Source organism: Crocuta crocuta, unplaced genomic scaffold, assembly GCF_008692635.1.
Source record: "Crocuta crocuta isolate KB4526 unplaced genomic scaffold, BGI_CrCroc_1.0 scaffold235, whole genome shotgun sequence".
NCBI lineage: Eukaryota > Metazoa > Chordata > Mammalia > Carnivora > Hyaenidae > Crocuta > Crocuta crocuta.
In genome coordinates, this window is record NW_027531285.1 from 875,534 (window position 1) to 899,312 (window position 23,779).

Genomic DNA, 23,779 nt, shown 5'->3' on the forward strand with positions numbered 1-23,779 from the left:
GGCTGTACCAGTTTGTATTCCCACCAACAGTGCAAATATGTTCTGTTTTCTCCACATCCTCACCAACATCTGTTGTGTCCTGAGCTGTTAATTTAGCCATTCTGAATGAAAGATGTGAGGCGCTATCTCATTTGGGTTTTGATTTGCATTTCCCTGGTAATGTGTGATTCTGAGCATCTTTTCATGTGTCAATTGGCCATCTGGGTATATTCTTTGGAAAAATGTCTATTCAGGGCTTCTGCCCATTTCTTCACTGGATTATTTGATTTTGAGGTATTGAGTTTGATAAGTTATTTATAGATTGGACACTAACCCTTTATCAGATGTCATTTGCAAATATCTCCCCCATTCCATCAGTCGCCATTTAGTTTTGTTCATTGTTTCCTTCGCTATGCAAAAGTTTTTCATCTTGTTGAGGTTCCAACAATTCATTTTTGCTTTTCTGCTGCCTCCAAGGACATGTCTAGTAAGAAGTTGGTGACGCTGAGATCAAAGTGGTTGTTGCCTGTGTTCCCCTCTGGGATTTTGATGGCTTTCTGTCTTACATTTAGGTGTTTCATTCATTTTGAAATTATTTTTGAGTATGGTGTAAGAAAGTGGTCCAGGCTCATTCTTCTGCATGTTACTGTCTAGTTTTCCAAGTACCATTTGCTAAAATGACTGTTTTATTTCCATTGGATATTCTTTCCTGCTTTGTGGATCAATTTCTGGGTTCTATGTTCTGTTCCATTGATCTATGCGTCTCTTTTTGTGCTAGTACCATACCCTCTTGATGATTATAGCTTTGTAATACAGCTTACAGTCTGGAATTGTGATACCTTTAGCTCTGTTTTTCTTTTTCAACATTACTTTAGCTATTGGAGGTCTTTTCTGGTTCCATACAAACATGCACCCCGTTGTTTATAGCAGTATTATCAACAATAGTCAAATTATCAAAAAAGCCCAAAAGTGCATAGACTGATGGATGGATAAAGATATAGTATATATATATATATACATATATATATATATAAAATGCATATATATACACACACACATACACACAATGGAGATTTACTAGGTGATCAAAAAATGAAATTTTGCCATTTTCAGCAATGTGGATGGAACTAGAGTATATTGTGCTAAGCAAAATAACTCAGGCAGAGAAAGACAAATATATGATTTCAATCATATGTGGAATTTAAGGAACAAAACAAATGAACATAGGGGAAGGGAAGGAAAAAATAAGTTAAAAATACAGAGGGAGGCAAACCATAAAAAACTTTGAATAGAAAGAACAAACTGAGTGTTGCTGGAGGAAACAAAGGTGGGGGGAGGGGCTAAATTAGTGAGGGGCACTAAGGGGAGCATTTGTTGGGATGAACACTAGGTGTTATATGTAAGTGATGAAGCAGAGGGTTCTACTCCTGAAACTAACACTACATTGTATGTTAGCTAACTTGAATTTAAATAAATACATTTAAAAAATAGGAATTTGGAGGATCTACATATGGCCTTGTCACAAGTAGAGGAATATAAAAAATACATCCAAAAGTTTTAGCCATGAGTAAGTAGAAAGATGGAATTCTCCCATATTTTGATAGGGAATATCAGGCCTATTTCTGCATGTGGTATTCAGAGTTGAACTTGGAGTAAGTTAAGGATATAAAGTTTGTGATTCTGCTTAGTTAAATGGACATTTTGATTAGATCATTATAATTAACCTATGGCTAATATGAGAATACCAAATTATTGATTTGGAAGCTTCCATCATGAGGATGGTATTTAGAACCATGAAATTATATGAAATTACCACAATACTGGCATTGATGAAAAAATACTAGCATGAATAGAAAAATACTCAAGGTCTTTTTGTACTAATGATTCTTAGACATGAGAATGCTAACAAAGGAAAATAAGAAGCAATTAGTGCATTTGTAGGGAAAAGTCAGATTATACTGTCCTAGAAGCCAAATAAAGTAAACATGTCATGAAAGAGCAAGAGTTCAACCTGATCTAATGTTCCTCATAGGTCAAGTAGGACGTGCAATACAAATTACCCATTGGATTTTGAAACATAAAGGTGGCTAGTAACCTTAATTAGAATGGGGACATGGGAGGCCTGGGTAGCTCAGTTGGCTAAGCATCTGAATTTGGCTTAGGTCATGATCTCATAGTTCTTGGGTTCAAGCCCACGCCGGGCCCTGGGATGACAGCTCAGAGCCTGGAGCCTGTTTCAGATTCTGTATCTCCCTCTCTCTCTGCCCTTCACCTACTTGTGCTCTCTCTCTGTCTCTCTCTCTCTCTCTCAAAAATGAATAAACAAAACAGAATTTAAAAAAATAATGGGGACAAAACTTTTATTGGAATGCATTTAGAAAACTATGGAGGAAGAGAATTTAGAATTATATATACAGAAAATTCTTTTGAGGAGTTTTGATATCAAATGAATGACAGAAATAAGGCAGTATTTGGAGGAAAAAGTAAAGTTCTATTTGTTTGTTTGTTTGAAATATGGGATAAATGACAGCACTTTTGCATGCTGATGGAATGCAACCAGCAGAGGGAAAATAATTGATAAGATAAATAGCTGAATCCAGAATATGATAGACAATATATTAAAAGACTATCTTTTGTTAATCTATATAAGTGAAAAGCAGTAATTCTGAAAAAGTGAATCAGGTCAATATTTTCCCTTTTTGATAGTTTATACTGTTTATTGTAATTATACTTACACATTCATGCCACCATTTCCCCATGGGGTAGTTACACCATAAATCAGTTAATAAATCCCATTCCCCTTACCATAGTGATTGTTCCAATCAAACCAAACCTAAAATGATTAGTGCATGGTATCCCTTGGCTAGAGGGATTAAGTCCATCCATGATCCATTCAGTGAAAAGCTTGCTGTGCACAAGATGGCCTGTTAATTGGAGACTTGTAATTGCTAAAGTGGGAGAAGCCAATTCAAAGAGGAAGTTGGTACAGGGGGATCACAATCTCAGAGAATTTTAAACAAACCATGCCAGAGCCTTGAGCAAACTGTGCCTAGCAATTTTAATTATAAGAGTCAATATATTCTCTTTATTGTTTAAATAAGTTTGAATTGAGTTTTCTACTTCTTGGAATTAAAATGATCTTAAATCAATGATGGGCAGAAAAGCAAACGCCAATTTACATAGGGGGCACTTACTTTTTATGCAGCAATGGTGATCCCTTTAAACAGTTTTCTGAAGACAGAGCACATTGTGAACTAGCAAATATGCCCTAGATAACCAAATCTATGACCATTTGATTTTGTTTTTATAGTGGGTAATGGGACTGAAAGGGGAGGGGGTGTTCTTTGGCTGAAAATAGAAACATATGAACCAAAAAGAAAAAAAAAAAGTATGCTTCAGTAAAGAAAGAATTAATTGTCCTGGAAGGCAGAAGATACTGGTCATAAATCTCATTTTCCCATTCTATTCTATTTTTATCACTTTTTAAATTTTATGTATTTATTTTGAGAGAAAGCATACAAGTGTGGAAGGGACAGAGAGAAAGCAAGAGAGAGAATTCCAAGCAGGTTCCATGCTACCAGTGCAGAGCCCAAAGCAGGGCTTGCTCCCTTGAACCAGGAGACCATGACCTGAGTCGAAATCAAGAGTCCAATGCTTAACTGAATGAGCCACCCAGGCACCCCTCTTATTTTATTTTATAAGGCTTCTTTTGGTATATCTTTAGATTCACCTAGATGGCTTTGGTTGCATTCAAATAATATAGCCTTCACACTGAATAGGATGTGGATATGTGTTGTCACTGATTTTCATTAATAAAGCATTGTTTTTATCAAATTCTGGTACAATTTAGCATAGTCCAACAATTTTTACATGATCTAAAAATAAAGAAAATAGTTTGCAAATATACCAATAGCTTTCAGTGGATTGGCACTCAAGCACTTGTTAATTCAATGGATATTATTAAGCACATACTACATGCTCAAATCTTCATAGTAGAAGGGATTGAAAACCAAAGAAAAAGAAATTACCAACCTGAAGATGTTTATAGCCTAGTAGGATATTAAGTATACAAACACCTAAAATGCAGTATTTCAAATTCTATATGTACTAGATGCATTTAAAAGACTTATGGTGGTCATACTTAAACGACCAGTTATTTCTGCCTGAAAAGCCAAGTTAATCTAAAAGATGAACACTTTTAAATTGAGACTTAAAATATAAGTAAAAATTAAATTAAATTAAAATTAAAATAATAAAAATTAAATTAGGAGAAAAACATCATTCATTGTCATTAAGCTGTGTACTCCTTCAAGGCAGGATAGTGACTTAGTCACAGTTTTGTCTCTGCAGCCTTACATTGTTTTATACAGGAAACTTAAGGCAATGCATAATCATGATCTGTCAGAACAGGAAAGTCATACCATGAAGAGTGTTACAAAGTTAGGCTAAATAATGTTGATTTTCTCATTAAATAATGAGTAGCCTTTGAGGAATTTGGATATACCAACCACATGAAAAACATTTTGGAGGATAGATTAGTATGGCAGAAATGTTAAAGGAAGGAAAAACAATTAGAAAACGATTACAGAAGCCCAGGGAAGATTTTACCGACTGAACTATAGTAATGTTGGTGAATGTATCAGAAAGAAAGTCTGAAGTGTCTACCATTTTAATAGATAGTAAAACAGATCTAGCATGATGATTTATTATAATGGACTCTATAGAGTTATAGTTTTAAGATGACTTCGAGATTTCCAGCTTGTCCGATTGAATTAATAGCATATAGTTATTATCTTAACACTCTAAGTACAAGAAATGTGTACTCTAAGTACACATTCATGAGGACTGAAATTCTGTTTGAAGTTTGAGGCGTAAATCAATGATCTAAAAGATCTCAGGATGTGGGTTTGACAAAGTACAGAGCCTTTTATAGGTCTCAGAATTATTTCAACAGTGAATTGTGTTTAGCATGGTAAAAAAGAAAAAGGCATAAGGAAATCTTAGCCTTCATGCAAGACTATCCATGCCCTGGGGGACACAGGATGCACAACCATTTTAATTTTGCCAATCTTCAAATCGTTTCAATGTGTACTAATTCATAAAAGAAGTCACCTAAGAAAAGGCCCATCATTAGATAAAATGCAAAGTCCTTCCCTCCATACTTAATTTCTTCTATTTTTACTGGAAGAAGGAAAGTAAGAAAGAAAGAAAGAAAGAAAGAAAGAAAGAAAGAAAGAAAGAAAGAAAGAAAGAAAGAAAGAAAGAAGAAAAAGAGATGAAAAGAGGAAGGGAGGGAGGATGGGAGGGAGGAAGGAAGGAAGGAAGGAAGGAAGGAAGGAAGGAAGGAAGGAGGGAGGGAGGGAGGAAGGAAAAGAGGTAACCTATGTCCTTAAATTTTTTTTAATGATTATTTATTTTTGAGAAAGATATGGTACGGGAGCAGGGGAGGGGCAGAGAGAGAGGGAGACACAGAATCTGAAACAGGCTCCAGGCTCCGAGCTGTCAGCACTGAGCCTGACGTGGGGCTCAAACTCACAGACTGCAAGATCATGACCTGAGCCACTACTTTTCATCTGTCCTGAATCTTACTATATTGCCAGTACTATTGAGATTCATAAGTGAACAAAACAGAAAAAAATCCTCTCGCCTCATGTAGCTTATATTTTAGTGACTAAAAGTACAATCTGAAATATCAGTGTTGGGATTGAGAAAATAAATAATCATAGCTGGATAGTTCTGTGCTTTCTAATTATTTGAATTAAAAAATATTCAAGTAGGATGTATGAAATTTGGGGCATATAACATAGGAAGAAATCAAATAATTGAGTGATACTGTCAAAACAAACCTTTTCAGTTCTTTCTACTTTTTCTCTTCAGCCAGATTTCTTAACAATTACACTATGGAAATGAAAACAGCTGATGATGCTGAATCTTGTCTTATTCTTGCAGGCAATAATAAATAACAACTATATATGCAGAGTAATATGAAAATGATCTCTATTTCCTTCAATAATGTGCAGTTTCATAATTATTTATATTCAATAATTATTCATCAAAAATGTAATGTTTGTTGCATACTAATTACAATTTTAATGCTGCCCAATTCCAGATGCTTTTAAAATGCTGAAACATTGTTGATCAAAGGAAATAAAAAGTATTTTCCATTTATATTTAGATAGATAGATAGGTGATATAGATATAGGGATCAGGATGGGAGATAAACAGATATTGTTGAAGATTATAATAAAATGATGACAAAAGCTTTAAAGTATAATAGCATATTATATTAGGATACACTTATTTGTAAAAAATGTCCTAAGTTTAAAAGTTTAACATAAAAACAAAATGATGTAAAATATTTAATTTTAAAATAACTTGATTAATAGGAGTTTTTGTCAATTTGGCATTTAGAATTGTGTTGGTTCTTTCGAAAACTACAAAGAACTTTATTGTGAATTATCTTCTCAAATGTATTAGCGTGTTAGGGCAATGTTCCTCCCCCATTCATTTTTATCCCCATCACGGTATTTACTGTTTTAATTATTTATTATTGCATAACATAACAAATTTTCACAAAACCAAGTGTCTCAAATTAACAACAGGTATTATTATTCCACAGGTGTTTATGGGTTGGAAACCNACCTATGTCCTTAAATTTTTTTTAATGATTATTTATTTTTGAGAAAGATATGGTACGGGAGCAGGGGAGGGGCAGAGAGAGAGGGAGACACAGAATCTGAAACAGGCTCCAGGCTCCCAGCTGTCAGCACTGAGCCTGACATGGGGCTCAAACTCACAGACTGCAAGATCATGACCTGAGCCACTACTTTTCATCTGTCCTGAATCTTACTATATTGCCAGTACTATTGAGATTCATAAGTGAACAAAACAGAAAAAAATCCTCTCGCCTCATGTAGCTTATATTTTAGTGACTAAAAGTACAATCTGAAATATCAGTGTTGGGATTGAGAAAATAAATAATCATAGCTGGATAGTTCTGTGCTTTCTAATTATTTGAATTAAAAAATATTCAAGTAGGATGTATGAAATTTGGGGCATATAACATAGGAAGAAATCAAATAATTGAGTGATACTGTCAAAACAAACCTTTTCAGTTCTTTCTACTTTTTCTCTTCAGCCAGATTTCTTAACAATTACACTATGGAAATGAAAACAGCTGATGATGCTGAATCTTGTCTTATTCTTGCAGGCAATAATAAATAACAACTATATATGCAGAGTAATATGAAAATGATCTCTATTTCCTTCAATAATGTGCAGTTTCATAATTATTTATATTCAATAATTATTCATCAAAAATGTAATGTTTGTTGCATACTAATTACAATTTTAATGCTGCCCAATTCCAGATGCTTTTAAAATGCTGAAACATTGTTGATCAAAGGAAATAAAAAGTATTTTCCATTTATATTTAGATAGATAGATAGGTGATATAGATATAGGGATCAGGATGGGAGATAAACAGATATTGTTGAAGATTATAATAAAATGATGACAAAAGCTTTAAAGTATAATAGCATATTATATTAGGATACATTTATTTGTAAAAAATGTCCTAAGTTTAAAAGTTTAACATAAAAACAAAATGATGTAAAATATTTAATTTTAAAATAACTTGATTAATAGGAGTTTTTGTCAATTTGGCATTTAGAATTGTGTTGGTTCTTTCGAAAACTACAAAGAACTTTATTGTGAATTATCTTCTCAAATGTATTAGCGTGTTAGGGCAATGTTCCTCCCCCATTCATTTTTATCCCCATCACGGTATTTACTGTTTTAATTATTTATTATTGCATAACATAACAAATTTTCACAAAACCAAGTGTCTCAAATTAACAACAGGTATTATTATTCCACAGGTGTTTATGGGTTGGAAACCAGAATATGTCTTAGCTGAATCTTCTGACTCTGGGTCACTCACAGAGGGAAATCAACTCTAGATTTGACTGGGGAAGACTAGACTCATGCATTTGTTATCTGGATTCAATTTCTTGTGGGTAGTTGGAATGAGGTCTCAGATGCTTTTGAGCTGTTGTCTGGCCCTGTGTTCCCAGCCATGTGGGCCTCTCTACAGAGCATCTGACAACATGACAACTTGCTTCATCTGACAAAGCAATGAAGAGGCCCAAGACAGTGACAGCAAGAGAGAGAGGAAGAGACGGCTAGCAAGAAAGTCACAGTCGTTTGTGGCCTAATCACAGAAGTGATATCTCATCATTTATTTTGTATTATTCTGCTGGTTAGAAGCAAATCGCTAAGTCCAGCCCACACTTAGAGGAAGAAGACAAAGACATAAATATTGGGAGGGGCACGTCATTGGGAGCTATATCAGAAGCTGCCTACCACGCCAAGTAAGTAAGTCCTTAATTGATAGATGTTTAACTTAACTCAAACATTGACTAAATATCTGTTATGCACCAGGATGGAATCAAGCAAAAATTTCACATAACTTTATTCTTAACCCAAATGCAATCTGTACATTTATTTAGTGTAAAAAAATGCTACAATGCATCGTTTTGGTTCTAGCCATATAAATATTAAATTAATAGAAAAAAGTAGACAACAAAATTGGTTTATAGACATCACATTATATGATTCAAAGTACCTTTGCCAAAGAGATTTGAGAACTATTATGGTGCTAGTCCTTTGGGGAAATTTTAAATCCATAAGAGACAAACATAGAAGTATCAATCATTTAGATTTATTGGAAGAATTATCTTCAAACTGTTAGGTACTTACCCAATTATATTTTAATGTTTTACTCAATGACTCAATGGTTCTAAAAGTATTGTACAGGCATTCTGGGAAAAATAAAAACTTTTCAGGTGGTATGTCTGTCTAGAATTATTTAAGTCATAATGAAGATGTAATTTGCCTTTTTACTCTCATTCATTCAAAAGTACACTATAGAGTTTTATGAGAGTATACTACATATGATCTTGCAATAGATAGAATGAAAAAGTAGATATGAAAATTCAGTTAATGTGTATTAAGTCAAACTTTAAGAGAATAGATAAAATATTTTAGAAAATATAGCTATCTTTTACAAAAAAATTATTTATGTTACCATGTAATGTGCCTAACTTGTTATTTTGCATGAATTATATATTATAAATGAAATATATACTATAAATAAAAATAGATTACTTAAAATACTTTTAGCAAAGGCAGTCTAAGAAAGTGGCACTCATCATTTAATTAAGAAAATCATTTTGAGTATGAATGTAAAATCGATGGCTCCCATTAATCATGGCAAGAATATTTATTACATTAATGTAACCAGAAAATATTAAAACAATATTTTTCCTATCTAATAGAGGAAGATTATAAGGGTAAGATCATAATTCTATCAGCAAAACCAGTGTGAGGGCAAAGTCTAATGACTTTTAATGGATTTTAGGTGTATATTTGCAATAAAGCTTTCACTTTGCCTTGTAAAAAAATGTAAGGACTGGAATTGAAAAGAGGTCATAATATTTTTAGTCTACTGATATGAAAATGCACTACTTCTTCACCATATTAAAAAAAAAAACCCTCCAGTATCTTTATTAATACATATTTGGGAGATTCTTTTCCTCTAATGATTAGTTTTAATGAAATGCTATGGTAGGACATTCTCATCAATTGATATTTTAAAAGTAAAAGTAGAGAAAGTCATTACATGTAGAAGGACAGTAGTAGTGTTTCATTGATAGACTGTAACAGAAAAGCCCCATTGACAGATAAAAAGACCAAGTTTTATTTCATTTTATTAAGTTAAGAGCCACTGAATTTAAAATGGGAAAAGGGCCAGCAACAGATTACTAATTACAGCTCAAATAAATTAAATTGTTAATTTTATATTTCTCTAATCAGAAATGTATTCAAGATTGTTCTCATTTTCTATATCCCAGGATCAGCATATATAATTTCATCAGGCATCATAAATGTGAGAATATTTTTTTAAAATTCAGTTTAATAGTAGATGAGCTTATAAAATAATAATATTAGCCCCTTTCATGCACTTAGTCCATAAAGCAAAAATTGCAGAGTATAAAACTTTGGCTTTCCATTCTGATTAGAATATAGAAATTTACAAAAGATCACCATTGCCACCGCTAACAATGAACACAAGCTACCCATTTAGGAAAAAAGAAAAACCAGACCAGAGTATGCAAAAAAAGTATGAAATAAATTCCAGGAAAGAAGTCTATGGCTGTTAACAGTTGTGAGCATGGTGCAAAAAGAAACCGACAGCATACAGCAGACCCTTGAGCAACATGAGTTTGAACTGTGTGTGTCCACTTATATGTGGATTTTTTCATTATAATAAAGTGTAAATACATATTTCTTATTGTTTTATTAACATCTTATTTTCTGTAGCTTACTTTATTGTAAGAATATAGTGTATAATACATACAACCTACAAATTATCTGACGATCAACTTTTTATGTTATGGGTAAGGTTTCTAGTCAAACAGTAGTTAAGTGTTTGGGAAGTCAACTGTATAGATTATGGTAAAGAACAACCAGTGTAACTTTCAACAAATGTTTAATGGCCATGTCAGGGCTGGCCTCACAGGTCAGAAATTTAAAGAATCTCAATCACAGGAATTCACTTGCCATTTATGTCCTGAGGCACCTTCACTGAGTGCAGGTCAGAAGAGCTAACAGAAACTTCTCAAGATACACAAGAGTCTTTAATGAATGGGCAGCAATTGCTCTTCGAAGGCTGAGACTAGTACAGGAAAATTGAAATAAATTGCAATGGCCTTTTCTAAGTTCATGGCAACTGTGTAAAAGTGACTGGCTAGAAAAATACAGCTGAGAGAGATGCTCGAAGGGAACATAGGGCCTTTCCTGAGCTCAGAGCAAAGGTGAGAAGAAGGCAGTATAAAGACCAAGCTAGCTGAGACAAATCCCGGTAAGCACATAAAGTCTTCAGCACCTGAATGCAGCACCCAGTAAAGGCTGTGGAAAGGCAAGAAGATTAAGAGAGCTTTCCTGAAGTACATAAAGAAAATACCTGAGCAGCTCCGGAGGGTGGTGACTGGGTTGTAAAGAAAAGAGGGATCACTGTAGTATTGCCATGACTCAGATTCCAATCTTCGCCTAAAAGAAAGTTTTGATTCCTTCTCAAAACATTTGAAGCCACTGATTAACTGAATCAAAATAAATACAGAAAGCAAACAAACACTAACTCAGCTATAAATTAAATTGACTTATTCTTCCACACAGACAGGCTGACAGAGAAAGAAATGAAAGTGTAAATATTTTCTACTTCAGTCTCTATGGTTTTTTATAAGCACGAAGTATGTGGAGAAGTAGAAAAATGGACCATGACCAAGAGATTAAATAATAATAGAAGCCAGCATGCAGAAATTGGAATAGACGGGGAAGACCTTTTTAGGAAACTTATATAATACATTTAAAAACCTAGTAAACAATTTATGCAACATGTATAAAAATATAGGACATCTTCAGTAGAAAATCAAATTAGAAAAAGAAATAAAATATTTAAGGATGAATTCATCTGATGGACTAATAGGAGATTGGGTACAACAGGAATAAAAAAGGCAATGAACTTGATGGGTGCTTGGGTGGCTCAGTCGCTTAAGTGTCTGACTGGATCAAGTCATGATCGCACAGCTTGTGGGGTCAAGCCCTGCTTTGGGCTCTGTGCAGAGAGCTTGAAGCCTGGAGCCTGCTTCAGATTCTGTGTCTGCTGCCTCTCTCTCTGCCCCTCCCCACCCCCTTAGAAGTAAATAAACATTAAAAAAAGGCAATGAACTTGAAAATGAGTCACTAAAAATTAACCAAACTGAAACACAGACACATAAAAATAAGGTGGGTCTGAGATATAGAGGACAATATCACATGTTTAATGTATGTGTAATTAGAGTCACAGAAAATGCTAAGAGATTAAATAGTAATGGACCTGAAGAAATATTTGAAGAGAAAATGGCCAACAGTTTTCACAGGATTGGACATTCAGATATTTATATATACAAATATATATTGAGGAAGTTTGCTAAGAATACACACAGACACACACACACACACTAACACACACATATATATATCCTCAGCAAACATATATAAGAATGCATGCAAATATGAAGCTATAGTTCATAATCATGTAAAAGATAATGTACACAAAGGAAAATATATCTTACATACATATATAAGAAGATATATCATATGTATATATATATATGATTTTTATCAGATACCCTCAATATGACATAAAACTTCTACAAATATTTACAGCTATCATCATAATTTATTGGAACATATTGAATCCTTCACCCTTCTGATTAGTGACAACAATATTTGTACTTCATGGAAAGTCTTATCTAGTACATCAAAAGACAAATAAATGAAAAGTATAAAGATGAGAAAGGAATAGGAAAACTTAAAATGCAATTTCATTTTATTTTTATGTATATATTCATATATATGTATGTTGTACATATGTTTGTGTGTCTGTTTAAAACCCCATGTCTTTACAAAAAATCTAAAACTAATAAATGGGTTATTCCATGTCTTTACAAAAAATCTAAAACTAATAAATGGGTTATTCCATGTCTTAACAAAAAATCTGAAACTAGTAAATGGGTTCAGCAAAGCTTAGGAATACAATGTTATTGTTTACAAATTAATTGTATTACTATATCAAAAAGCAAACACTTGGACATGAAGTTTTTTAAATGTTATTTACAAATGCATCCAAATTATCAAAATTTGGGGGAATCTAATAAAAGAAATATAAGACTTCCATGCTGAACTGACAAAAACCATGAATGAGAAATATTTTAAACTATATAAATAAATACAGAAGTATACTACATTTATGAATTGCAAGTATAAATATTGTTAAGGTATCTATCCTCCACAAAATGATCTGTAGCTTTAACAAAATCTATTTAAAAAATTCCAGTAGGCTTTTTTTTTTTTCTGGTCAAAGTTAATAAGCTGATTCTAAATTTTATATAGAAATGCAAAGAATCTATAAAGGCCAAAATAAGCTGAAGAAGCAAGAGCAATGTTGGCAGATTTAAATTTAGCTTACATGTTACTGTTAAGACAGAGCAATTGAAACAGTGTTTTATTAGCATAATATAGACAGATTGCTCAATGGAACAGATTTAAAATCAGAAGTAGACCTACTTGTGTATCATCAATTGATTTCCAAGATACCCACTAAGGCATTTTGATGGAGAAGGAAAAATCAATTCATCAAATGGTGTTGGAGCAACCAGGTATACACATATGGAAGTAAACCTTGAGTCTTATCTCAATACTAAAAATTTAAAATAATTCAGGGTGGCTTATGGAACTGAACCAAACCATAGCTATTAATATTCTAAAGAAAATACAGGAGCATAACATTATGATCTTGGAATAAGCAAAGATATTTTTGAACAATAGCAAAAACCATGAACATAAGAGAAAAATCAATACATTGTACATAAGCAAGATATTTTCTAATTATCAGGATATATTCAAAATAGAACGTGTAACTTCTACTGAAAGACAAAATACCCTTATTACTTGTATATCACAAATGTGTCATGTACTTAACCTGTAAAAATATCTATAAAATTACCTATGAGTCAATGATACAAACACACACAAAATTATAAATTGTCCAAAAGATCTAAAAAGGCAATTCACCAAGGAAGATATATTAATGGTCAAAACACACATGAAAATGTACTCAATGATAATAACATAACAAAAATTTAATTACAATACATTGTAATATGAATTCCTAGAATAGGAAAAAGAAGAACATTAACAATACTAAATATGACAACTTTGTAGAGTAACTGAAACTCATGCATTTCTTATAAGTTTTTTGAATATTTCTTTATTTGTGTGAGAGAGAGAATATGTGAGCATGAGCGGGGGAGGTGCAGAGAGAGAGGGATATGGAAAGAATCCCAACCAGGCTCTGTGCTACTAGCATGTGGTTTGAACCCACAAACTGTGAGATCATGACCTGAGCTGAAATTGAATCTTAACTGACTGAGTCACCCAGGGCTCTGAAACTCATACATTTCTGATGGGAGTGTAAAGTAGTTTAAACATGTCAGAAAGATGTGAAACATCTTCTCATAAAATTAAAAATATATCGACCATATTTTCTGCAAACCCATTCCTATATATTTCCATATTAGAAATTCATGTATATTTTCATAAATAATCTTACATAAAATATAGCTTTATTTATAATAAGCAAAGATAGGAAATGCCCAAATGTCAAATGGTGATAAATTCACATATTCATACAGTGGAACACTACACAGCAATACGTGGTACACATACTGATATCTGCAACAAGATGGATGAATTATAAAAACAAAGAAACAAAAAACACCTTTTTGAGCAAAAGAAGTTAGACACAAAAGAACACTTACTGCATGACAAACTCCAAACTGCAAGTCTCTGTATAATTTGGAGTCATCCAATTTCCTTGTAGTATAATTAAAGGTAACACCCAAATAAAATGGCATGTTCCACAATGAAAATAAGAAGGAAAGAAATATTAATTTGATATTTAATCATTCCATACACTATTATTACTTATCATCTATGACAAGGATAGTCTTGGGCAATGTCTTATTACTAGGAAAAGGCAGAGGCTACAGGGAGTGAATGCACCTTTAATTATGAATCTGTGAAGTCATATGTTACTATAAATTTCTTTTTTGGTGTGAACATTCCAAAGTTGTATGTGTTTTGTGTTGGTCATTATGTAAGGCACATACTTTCAATGCGTTTGGTTAGTTATTGATTGTAGAGTAAGATTGTCCTTTTCAGAGGTGATATAAACTTTTCACATTTGCCGACTGAGAGCCTGCCTTGGCACAGCTTTTTTTTTTTTTTTTAGAGTCGATACAGCCATTTTAATAGTTTGAGTTTCCCTTACCACCTGTGTTAGCAGTCAGCAAAATTAAGAATTTCTGACCCATTTGCCGAATAAGCCTAGGGTTAAAAAGCAGAACGCTGTCCACATAGCTGAACTGCTATTTCACAACTTTTGCCCCGTTCTCACCCATTGTCCTGCAAACTTAAAATTTTCTTAATATTTATTTATTTTTGGGAGAGACAGAGAGAGAGTAGTGTATGGGTGAGGGAGAGGCAGACAGAGAGGGAGACGCAGAATCTGAAGCAATTTCCAGGATCAGAACTGTCAGCACAGAGTCCAACATGGAGCTTGAACTCACGAGCCCTGAGATCATGACCTGAGCCAAAGTCGGACGCTTAATCAACTGAGCCACCCAGGTGCCCCAATATATTTGAACTTTTTAGAGAAACTTCTGGACTGTATCAGAAAATATGGAAACGTGCATTGTGTCTCATTGTACACTAAATCAGTATAGAACTGGGTATAAAAGTTTCTCTAGGTTCCACAGGTAAAAGATTTTCATATGTTCTTGGATGTCCCTGAGACAAAGGATGAGTTCTCAAGAAGATTCTTGGATTAAATGCTTCCCACCTAATGGATTTGATAAAAATGATAATAAGATAATACATCTTTCTTTTATAGAAACTGTATGCTCTTTGTGTAGCTTCCTCTGTTTATAAATCTTTTTTTATTGTATCAGGTCTTGTTTATTACTTGTGAAATTATAATTATGATAATACTGCATATCTCAAATAGCCAATTCTATGAACAGAAATTGACACTAGAAAGAAATTCTACCACACTGTTTACCTCTAGCACTGATATATGACAATAAGGTAAATGATATGAATATGTCATCTGCTGTTAAGAGCATGCATAATATTTGATGTTAGTAGAGAGTGCTATATTTGAGAATTATAGTTGAAAAATCTGGTTTTCTATTAGGTTTTAATTTAATTACCTTGCATTTTACATTGTTCTTCATAACCTTAGTATATGAAATCAAGAACCTTATTCTATGATGGTCACAGAGGAGTTAAACATTCAGGTGGATTGTATTTTGTGCCTCATATTTATTTGTCTTCATAACATCTCTGTCCTCATTATACTTTAAAAAAATCAATTGAATTTAAATGAACACATTCTAGGTTTCCAATTCTTTAAACATTAAGCCCAGAATTATTACCAGAATGTAAATTATGCACACAGATAAATGAGAACATAATTAGTTGTATTAATTTGGCAAGAGCTAACTGTCCCCAATATTGTTTCATGTTCAAAGAAGGCTTGATGGAGATCAGTATGAGGGTTTAGCATACTAAAAATATCTAAGTTCAAAAGATAAAAATGGCCTCCCTTGTGTCCATTGAATTGTCCTTGTACAACTTATGAATATTTAAAACTGCAAAGGTATAACTATTTACTGTGTTCTAATCATTTTCAGAGAACACCCGCAACATTAATAATTCCAAACAGTCATAGTACAATAATTTTATAATTAGATGGTTATAAATTATTTTGTAGGATGTTAAGACTTGGTTTTGATATTTAACATCACAATTAATTATTCATGTTCATCATCCCACAAAACACTAAGTTTTGTCACATAAGGGAAACTATACATTTAGATAATTGTGCAAATGTGCATTTAATTGTTTCTAAACCATTTAAATTCACAGCTCAATTAAAAGGTGATAGATTGCACATAATTTGTTCCCTTTTATGGATTATAGATTAGAGATAAAATTATCTCAGGAGACTGTTTTTTTTCCACCCATGGTTTCACAATCTGTTATTCTAAATGTAAACTGATTGAACCCACAATTCCCTTTTGTCACAGCAGGTTTCTGGCTTTCAGTGTTTTTCTGCTTGTATAATTACATATTTTAAGAAGATATGTTAATCAGTAAGCATATTCTGGAGTCTCAGGGGATCTAGTGGAAACTTGCTGCAGATAATATATTTTAACCATTTTAAAAAGTCAGTACTCACAGTTATAAGATAAGGTTACTTATTTTATATAAATGAGTCCACAAAATCTTTCATTTGCTCATTTACAATAATCTAGTCCTATATAAGCATACATATTTTTAGTCAGAATGGTCTTCAGAAATCATCTAGCAGTATCATCTTATTTTAAGTATAAGAAAGTTGAGACTCAGATTACCAGGAAGGAGCAATAGTACTGATAGAAGATTCTTATTTCAAATCCAAAATGTACCACTTACTGGAGAGGCTACTTTATTTATTCTTAATGTTGTTTTAACAAATAACTATAAAATTGGTGGTTTCAGACAATGCATATTTACTCTCGCATAGTTCTGGAAGCCAAGAGTCCAAAATCACGGTGAATCTTATGGAGGCTTCAAGAAAGAATTATTTCCTTGACTTTTCCACCTTCTAGAGACTGCCTTGATTCCTTGATTTACCTTGCATCACTAACCTCTGCTTCTGTTAACACGTCTCCTTTTCCTAAGTGATCCTTTCGCCTCCCTTTGATAAAGAACCTTGTGATTATATGGGCCCAAATGGATAATCCAGGACTTTACCAATTTAAAACACTTAACTTAATCTGGTTTACAAATCTCCTTTAACATGTAAATCAACAGATTCACAGGCTCCACAGATTAGGATTTGGATATCTTTGGGGTATTACTATTTAGCTCACTTCCATTATTTTATACCATCTGTAAAGTAAGCATGAATGCTATAGGGCAATTCTACAGCTCCACAACACTCTGACCTACCTCTCCTAATACAGTTTTTAACCATATCTCATCTGTTGGATCAATCTGATTTTCTATCTGTTCAACCATTCCTCTTGAAGCCAGAATGTATCCTATAGCTATAAAAATTTCAAATGTGTTCATATTAGTTTTTTGCTTAATACATTCAATGACTTTCCAGTGCTTACTTTAAAAGACTACATTCCTCAAAACAGTGTACAATTCCCTTCACATATGGAAATGGGATCCAGATGTCTAGGTTGAATTTCATTACCTACCCTATGCTCCACAAGCTAGTTAATTTTTACAAAGTGCAATAAGTTTCTTTATATATCTAGACCTTTACATAAATTGTTTTTTCTGCAGGAAATCTCCTTAGCTAAAGCATTTTTGGTTTAAAAAAAATCTATTCATCCTCCAAAACTCACTGCATTGTATACTTCTATGTAACATTCCCTAGAGTAGACTTCTACCATACTGTTTTTTTCCTTTACTTTTGCATTTATCATGTGCTTTTGCAATTATACTACAGTTTCCTTATTGTACATTCTGTGATGAGTTCTTCAAGAGTAATGCCTATGTTCTATTCATCTTTTCATAGTCCCAGTATCTAAGTGTTTAACCCTGGAATTAACTTCTTTATTCTCTGCATGTATCCCCCACTTCCATCACTTCTCTTAATTTTGCCTTCAATTATAAATTCCCTTGCATGAAACAAATATTATCTCCTGTTTTGTCCTCTGGGGTTTTTCCTGGTAAAAGATACTCAAAACACATTTTATATCTTTGATAGCATTAGCAAATACTAAGGAAAAGGTAGATATTAAGCAAATTCTTTAATATTGTTAGACTAAAATGGATTCATGTATGATTTCTTGAATAAAAAAAATTACAGTTAAAATACTGCTATTTTGTGTTTTCATTAAAGACTGGAAGATTTCTCAAGAGAATCCAAGTTTTTCTCCATGACCCTAAATCCTATGAGGGAATAGAGAATTTCTAACTCATAAATGTAAATTATATGTCATAAATCATAACATAGAAATAAGGAATTTTAAGGCATGCAAGCAGCTCAGTGAAAATTGAAACTTATTATCTAAATGCTTTACCCCAGGTGTGGTGATTTGAAATAAATATCTGATAAAAATTTTAAAATGCAGAACTGATCATTACCATCTAGGGAAGAATGAAGTTTCATTATAGTGCACTGACAATGTTGATCTGACAGAAAGAGTCTTGGTCTAAAAGGTCAATATCCTCTGAAACAAAACCAAGTAGGTGAACCTTATCAAAGTAGTAAGAGTTTGTAACCGATTCCACTGCCTTTAAATCCAAAACAGTTAAATGACAGTAATAAAGAGCCAACCCATTCTACCAAAATGCACAGAAACTACTTTCTGATCCAATCAGAATTGTTTGCAACGCCTTTGCTCTTTCAGTGTGCCCTAGCCCCCAGATCCACCCCGCCTTTACTTTTAGCTTCAATAAATTCTCTTTCTGCAGTAATAATTTGGAGATGATATGCTTAGTGTAAAATAACACATTGTAGGTGGCAGTGGAACCAAATATTCTTTCGTAAAGATGCAACAGAGAGAGTAATAGATAAGAAGGAGCAATGAAAGCAAGAAATGATAGAAATATAGTCATTCTTAAACTTAATGCATGAGGAATATCTGCAAACTATGCATATCTAGTGTAAACAATCAAACTGTCCAGGTAGGGAAACACTAATCTTTTGGTGACAAAAGTCACTTAATATACCATTATTAAAAATAAAAAAAGCAGTATATGTCATACCAAACTACCTAGAATGTCCATACAACTGGGAAAAGCATCGCAGGGAAACATGATATGCTTTTTCCAGCAAGTATGTCAACCATCACATGCCCAGGTGCAGAGGGAGAGCCCTACCCCATAGGGGATTGGGAAGGAAAGATCTTATCTTCAGAGTGTCTGCATGTTTGATGAATCTTTGCTTTGTTAATATTTTGATAATATTTTTTCAGCCTTTGGGTTAAGTTACTTTGAGCTAAGTTCCNAAAGAAAGAAAAAAACTGCAGGCTACTTCATGTATTTGTGAATTCGGTGTGAAAAATTTTTACTAACTAGATAAGTTAATTAGATGATTAAACATATATCTTTCATTGCTATTTTCACTTAAAATATTTTAAAAACAATTTTGTGATCTCTATATAACATTCTTTTTTATAAATTTAAAAGTTTATAGATTGATAAGAAATTCTCCAATTCTAACTGTGGAATGAATTTAAAGCTGCATTAGTCCAGGGGCTTCTGGGTGGCTCAGTCGGTTGGGGTTTGACTTTGGCTCAGGTCATGGTCTCACAGTTAGTGAGTTCAAGCCCCGTGTAGCGCTCTGTGCTGACAGCTCAGAGCCTGGAGCCTGATTCAGATTCTGTGTCTCCCTCTCTCTCTGTCCCTACCCCACTCATGTTCTGTCTCTCTCTGTCCCCAAAATAAATAAAACATTTTTAAAAATATTTAATTAAAAAAATTAGTCCATTGACAACCTTACTAACTTCATATACTTTACTATCACTAGAAAGAAGAGTTGATGCTGAGGTAGAGCTTGTGGCCCACGGACTACTGCTGGTCTCAAAATATTCTTTAGAAAGTTGAAAGAAAAATTACTTTCTGGAATTTATAATTTACTGCCAAGGGACAATAGTTTGGAGACTGATATATTCCATGTAAAGAATAGGTAATTATATTAAATGAACTTTCTTTGCCAAAGACATAAATAGCCAAAGGATAACATTTAAGTTAGTTTCAGCTATTGAATTATTGGAAGATTCTATAGTACTGCATATTGTAATTTGAACTGTGCACTACAAATATTAAAAAGAAAGTATTCTTAGTCGGTTAAGCGTCCGACTTTCGCTTAGGTCATGATCTCGCGGTTCGTGGGTTCGAGGCCCGCGTCGGGCTCTGTGCTGACTGCCAGCTCAGAGCCTGGAGCCTATTTCAGAGTCTGCGTCTCCCTGTCTCTCTGACCCTCCCCTGCTCACGCTGTCTCTCTCTCTCTCTCTCTCCTGGAAATAAATAAAAAATATTAAAAAAAAAAGAATTTGTCCTTGCTCAGTTACAGTTGAATGAATATGAAAAAGAAATGCAATTATATTTTGCAAATTCAAGGGAAGATTTGCTCAGTAAAACTTTTCTTGTTAGACTAATTAAGTAAAAGTACCTGTCTATGGCTGTATCAAATTCTACTAACATGTAGCATAGGTAAAATTAGATAATATAACTGTGGATTCAAGTTGATGCCATGGAATCAGGTTAAAGTGACTAGACTTCATTGAATTGTGGATTAAAATTAATGACCTATATTTTTGCAGGAAATTTTGTCAGTGTTTCTATATACAGTGTGACCAAGAGGATCTCAATATTCTGAGAATATTGACTAAGCTTGAGTAAATCTTGATCAGACTTCTTCTTGGCTATCAGCCCCTGACCTCTCTTTTCTCAGAGCATTTATTTTAAAAGCTTGTGATTTCAAATTCTTTCTCTTGCTTTTGAGATATAAATCTTCTCCCAGCCTCTGGCCAGTTTTTTTAACCCAGGAATGTCTTTTTCAAAGACCTGGGAGCCATCCTTCAGAAATGTAATCATCTAATGATAGTGGCCCTGTGTCCCAGTCTGCGTGAGGGTAGCAGCTTATAAGGGCCAACTAGCAAANTAAGCCACCCAGGCGCCCCTGATATGGTTTTTAAAGGTGATTTGATTTCCAATTACATTTACATCAATTACTTAGTCAACAGTTCAAATTTTTATTTCAGAGATTTGAATAAATTTTTAAAAAGTTACTGCTTTGAGGACATCATAATGCCCATTCTATAGATGCACAGAATAACCTGAAGGAAACATCCTATGTTAACCTGGAATCAGGAAGTTCAAAACTAAAGCTTTACCCAAGTGGACTGGTATGGCAGTGCATTACCCAAAGTCCCACTGGTAGTGTCATGCCAAACTGCATGCCAGCTCTGACTACAAGCACTTGTTTGGCTGATTTGAATTTTTAAATTTCTTTCATGCCCTCAGTCCCCCTTCTAGATGAGTGCTAATGAACAACAACAACAACAACAACAACAANATGTCTTCAATACTCTTTCTTTAGGTTACTCCAAGATTTAGATATCATCCAGCCTTTTGTTTCAGGGCAGTTGAGTTCAATCTCTCTTCCTTATTGCAATAGTATTGAATACAGTTTTTCTTGCCTGTTTAACTGTTTAAAGTACAATTTTTTTTTTGGCAGCTAAAGAAGCCCTACTATTTAAACTTCCATAAAGGCCTCCATTGCAATAATGATTACGCTAATTTGGATGATCTCTTACGCTATGCATTCTTCCTTCTTCATGTAAATTGATATATTTTTTTAATGTTTTATTTATTTCTAGGAGAGAGAGAGAGAGAGAGAGACAGCATGAGCAGGGGAGGGTCAGAGAGAGAGGGAGTCACAGACTGAAACAGGCTCCAGGCTCTGAGCTGGCAGTCAGCACAGAGCCCGATGCAGGGCCCGAACCCACAAACCGCGAGATCATGACCTAAGCGAAAGTCAGATGCCTAAGCCACCCAGGCGCCCCTGATATGGTTTTTAAAGGTGATTTGATTTCCAATTACATTTACATCAATTACTTAGTCAACAGTTCAAATTTTTATTTCAGAGATTTGAATAAATTTTTAAAAAGTTACTGCTTTGAGGACATCATAATGCCCATTCTATAGATGCACAGAATAACCTGAAGGAAACATCCTATGTTAACCTGGAATCAGGAAGTTCAAAACTAAAGCTTTACCCAAGTGGACTGGTATGGCAGTGCATTACCCAAAGTCCCACTGGTAGTGTCATGCCAAACTGCATGCCAGCTCTGACTACAAGCACTTGTTTGGCTGATTTGAATTTTTAAATTTCTTTCATGCCCTCAGTCCCCCTTCTAGATGAGTGCTAATGAACAACAACAACAACAACAACAACAACAAGACCAACATGCAGGCATTAAGAGGAACACAACCACAACAACAACAACAAGTGTGAGCAAAAATAATTTTCAAACAACAGAAGTTCCCTACGTTTCAACAGAATGAAAAAAACAAGTGAAAATGAAAAATTGATGTTTTAAAATCACACAAATTTATTATTTTACTCGTCATTTTTCTTCTTTTTTTAAATGTTTATTTATTTTTGAGAGAAGAAGACAGAGAGTGAGCAAGGGAGGGCAGAAAGAGAGGGAGACACAGAAGCTGAAGCAGGCTCCGGGCTCTGAGCTGTTATCAGAGCCCAATTCGGGCTTGAACCCAGGAGCCAAACCACAAGATCATGAGCTGAGCTGAGGTAAGATGCTTAAGCTTAGCCAGCTGAGCCACCCAGGTGTCCCACTTGTCATTTTTCTTATGCAAATGTGTATCTTTAGTAAACACAGGTATATGCATTGATGAATGCCTTCAAAAGTTAAAATAGATTAAACCAGCTTAATTGAAAAAAGATAATGTCTTGGAATTTGATTAAAAATACCAATGACTTTTTTGTTTAATTGGAAAATCCATAGTTTAATGCTACATAGTATTAATAGTATACTATACATAGTATTCAATAAATATTTCTAAAATATTAGTGTTATTTTCATTATCAGTTATAAATTACAGATTGAGTTGTCAAATAATAGAAGCTGAGTTTGAATTTTGTCTCTACTAATTACTTGCTCGGACAAGTTGCACGAGCTCTCTGACTTCACTTTCATTTTCTACAAAAACATGTGCTCCTTCCCCATCTTTGTATTCAATATAGGATACAAAGCAGTGAACCTTTTAGAAATAAAATACTATTAAAAACTCCTGATATTACCTTTGTTTCCATTTTGGCAGGTATCATGTGTCTCCATCAATTCCTTTCCTTCTGTGTCCCAGGCCACACCCCTCAGGCCTTAGTGTGGTGCTAAGACCCTATATAACAGCTAGGCTGGCCCCAGAGATTATCCTTCTTCTCTCTTAACTATAAATAGTGATACAACTTCTTAACATAACAGTGTAGAGTCAGAGAGAAAGAGACAAAGAGAAAACATGACACAGGAATTTAAAATATTTTATAGCTAAAATTTATATGGATTTTTAGCATATTCTAGTGTTTCCATCATTGGATCAAAAT

The 23,779-nt window shown here is 33.7% G+C and overlaps 1 long non-coding RNA gene across 1 annotated transcript in view; it reads right to left on the reverse strand.

Moving 5' to 3' along the window:
• The window catches only part of LOC144237652 (uncharacterized), a 147,938-nt gene that overhangs the window by 29,798 nt on the left and 94,361 nt on the right, over positions 1 to 23,779 (reverse strand). The window contains exon 2 of the long non-coding RNA XR_013336911.1: positions 11,006 to 11,091. This is a non-coding gene — a long non-coding RNA (uncharacterized LOC144237652). The remainder of the gene's footprint in view (positions 1 to 11,005; positions 11,092 to 23,779) is intronic.